Source organism: Populus euphratica, unplaced genomic scaffold (genome assembly GCF_000495115.2).
Source record: "Populus euphratica unplaced genomic scaffold, PopEup_1.0 scaffold46.1, whole genome shotgun sequence".
Classification (NCBI taxonomy): domain Eukaryota; kingdom Viridiplantae; phylum Streptophyta; class Magnoliopsida; order Malpighiales; family Salicaceae; genus Populus; species Populus euphratica.
Window position 1 is genome coordinate 1020789 of NW_011499852.1, and position 4186 is coordinate 1024974.

The window sequence follows — 4186 nt, forward strand, 5'->3', positions numbered from 1 at the left end:
TGTAAACTTACCTAAATAATCTATTAATTAGTTTTTTTTATTATTTTAATTTCTTTATGAGAAATTAAAAATTTTAAAAATTGAAAAAAAATATTTATTTTATACACATGGCCCCATTTGTATTGGTGATAATTAACATGTGAGCTGATTTGAAATATACGTTTATGAAAGTACTTGATTAGATTTTGAGAGTACGAGCAGTCAAGTAGACAATATCATCAAGTACAAGTATTTCATTAAATAAATGAAAAATATAAAAATAATATCAACGGGCATATTTAACAAAAAAATAAAATAAAATAAACTGTTATATCAACACTCCAATAATAAAATTAACAGAGGTATTTGATGGATGAAGGACGTATTTAGAAACGCTGTTTTGTACAATGTTCTTTTAAAATTTAAGTTTTTAAATTGTTTTGATATATAGATATTAAAAATAAATTTGTATAAATAAAAAATTCTTATTTTAATATATTTTCAAATAAAATATACTTTAAACTATAACTATTACCACATTTCTAAACACACCTTAAAACTTATAAATGCATGTATCTCAATTGAAAAAAAAAAAATAGTTCAAGTTTCCAAATGGAAAAAAGAAGTATAAATGCTTCAAATGACATACACACATGCACATTATACCTTTGTCCACGCTATGCTGTGAGAGTGTGAGTTGAATAAAAAGAATGATTATAAAAAAGTATTTAGATTTTATTAATGTGCTTTTTAATAGAAAAAAAATTAAACTATATAATAATTGATATAATGTGATCTAGTTGATGTGGCAAGTTAAAAGACAACCTAAATGATTAATAAAAAAAATAGTTTGACTAAAAAAATCAAGATAATATTTTTTTTAAATATTGAAACGATAACATATCAGATCAATTTGAATTAATTCGGGTTAACTAGTCAAATTCACTATTAAAATCATGCGACTTTGATAAACCTATAGAAAACAATTAAAAAAATATTAAACCAAATTCTTAACTAATCTAATGTTAAATGATGAGATTAAAAACAACATTAAATTAAAAAGCCGAGCTAACTAGGGTTATGAGATAGAAAACACATAAAAAAATATGAAGCTTAATTATAATAAATTTAATGTTGAAGTATGATGTTTGGAAAAAAAAACTAATAAAAAAAATTACTAGTGTTAATAAGGCTAACCCGTAAAATAAATAACTCGAGTTATGAGATCAAAATAATTTTATATAAAATAAATTAAAATAAATTATAATATAGAATATCTAGCAAACTCAGTGTCAAAAAATATTTTTTTAAGTAAATTTAAAATAAATAAAAAATTCATCAAAATTTTAGAATTAAAATAAAAAGGCATTAGCATATCACTTTTTGTTAATGTTGTGGAATGTTGGGGCTTTTTTATTGATGTATTGACAACTAATTGTTTGATCATTGATCATCATTAAAATGAATAATTTATAAAAAAAATATATATGAAATATTAAAAAATTACATAAATCATTTAATTTTTTTAAAACACTTGATATAAGTCCTCTCATATTTAATTCAAAATTACAAAAACCCTCTTTTTATATCCAAAATACTTTTAAAACCATCCTCGTAGCATTAAAGGCATTTTAGATACTAAAGGGAGTATTAGTAATATTTTCAAACTTTTAAATAATCATTGTAATTTTATGATAATTTAAAAAATGATTTTATTATTATTTAAGAATCATGGAAAAATCAAACAAGAATTTTTTTTCACAATATATTTTAATGAAACTTTTTTTAAAAAAAAAGATAAAAAAAAGTTAGAAAAATGAACCAAGGATCTCACAAAGAGTACAAAAAAACTAACGTGTGTGGTTTTGCAAGGCCAAACTTGCATGTTGGATTTTAATTTATTTTTTTCCAATATTTCTAGTAAAATAGACAACGTGTCATCTACTTGTCTATTTTTTTACCACTATAAGGTTGTTGTAAAATTGAGCTCGGGTTTTTTGGATCAAAAAACTATTTTCAATTTATTTTTAGTAAAAAAACTAATAAACACCCTTATAACCTTAACAAACAAATCTACTAACCTAAAATACCCTATAATTATCCAAAAATACAAAAACAAATTGAAAACAAAATTCTTTCTTAATGTTAATCTTTTTTATTTGGCAAGGAAAAGGATAAAAAAACCCTCAATGAAACTCATTTCATTAAATGCAATTTGTTACCATTAAAAATGACTTGTTTTGACTTTAGAATTTCATTAGTAATCAACTTTCTTTCTACTTTATCAATTTTTAGCGACTCTTTTTTCCCTTTCAAACCAACAACTAAAAACTAAGCAAAATAAAATTTTAAATTAAAAAAAAAATTGCAAAAACCAAAGAGACTAAATTGAAAATTGAAAAAATTTTGAATATAATTTTTTTTTCATAAGACAAGATTTGAGGAGTACAAATAAAAACAAAAACCCTTGATTTTAGTTATAATATCATATTAGGTCCATGTGTTTTGTTATTTTTTCAACTAGTAAAAATGATTTTCAGTGCAAAACTAAGCATTAATAAAATGTTGAGATGGTTTTTTAACACCTCAAAAACCTTATAGCAATCTAACAAAAAACAATTTTCTAAGCTCAAATCTAAAATAATATAGTGTGTAATGATATGTATGTGTGTGTGTGTGTTTTTATGTAAAGAATGGGAAATTAACAAGATAGAGGTTGTGTTTTATTAATGTCCAAGGATAGAAGGGATAAATACAAAAAATATAGAAACATGTTTAATCGAAGAGACGAAGAAGAAGACATAAAACAAATTTATCTATGTAACAGTTTTAAAATGACTTTCTATATTCTTAAAAGAGAAAGTTTATAGAAATATATTCGTTTTGTTCCCACCATATATGTTTCTTATATTCCAAGACAATAACCAAATATGATGAACACACTAAAACACTAGTTATATCAACAGGAGCTTATGCAAGCTAATGGAATGATTTTTCCAGGGAATTTTATTCACTAAAAATACATATTATCAAAGCATAGATGCATATACCAAAAATAACTAGGCTAGAGTGGTAGATACTTCTAGTTACTTCACCTTTGTATATGGCAATCTCATTACATGGAGAAGTTAGAAAACAAGGTGTTGTTGCTACCTTAAGAGAGTGTTTGTTTTTGCTGTAATTATTGTGGTTGCGGTTGAAAAAAAATGATTTTTAAAAAAGCATTTTTTTTTATGGTTTGTGTATATATTTTGTGTGTTTGATTAAAAGTGTGGTTTGATTTTATTGTGGTTAAAAACATGTTTGGTTAAACCTGTGATTGTGGTTGCTTTTGTACATAAAATAACTAAAAAGGACATAAATGAAATAATTCTTTGTGTTAAGAGGAAATAAAACATTTTGTCCACATAGAAACCAACAAAATAATAAAAGCGTTATTTGTTATCACAAAATAAACATTATTTCCCTATCAAACTATTTGCAATGCCATCACAAATATAATCCATACGTGACGCCCTCTAGTGCCCACTTGTTTGTGATTATGGAACGATATCAGGAAAAGTATCTGGATGAACGAAATCAGAATGGCTATCAAACTTGTTGAATGCAATATCTTGGCCTGATTTCCGTTGAATATAGTTATGCAGCGCCATTGATGCGACAACAATTTTAACCTGTGATTTGTAAGGAAACTCAGGCATGGTTTGCAAGACTCACCATCTTCTTTTCCAAACTCTAAATGTACGTTCGATTACACATCGTAATGATGAATGGACTTGATTGAATAGTTCCTCCTGACTTCGTGGTTGTCCTTTTTGTTAAAATTCTGGAAGATGATATCTCTCCCCTCTATATGGATCCAAGTAACTGTACTCATTTGGATATCCTGAATCAACAAGATAATACTTCCTTGCATAAATTTAATTATTGTTTAATGCTTACAAAATATTTCATAGAAAAAAATTAGACCAGCTAAACAACAACCATATTTTTTTTACGGGTGAATACCTTTCGGTGGCCGTGGAAATTATATGTTTGTATTTTCAATCACTGACACGACGAAAAGATTGTTGTCTTCTCCCAAGTACAGGAGTGTCGAAGTAATAAATAACCCGGCAAGACCGTGGTCGAACCACAGGGAGGTTAATTGTACAAATTATAAATAACAATAATACAACAACAATAACAATAACAATAACAACAACAA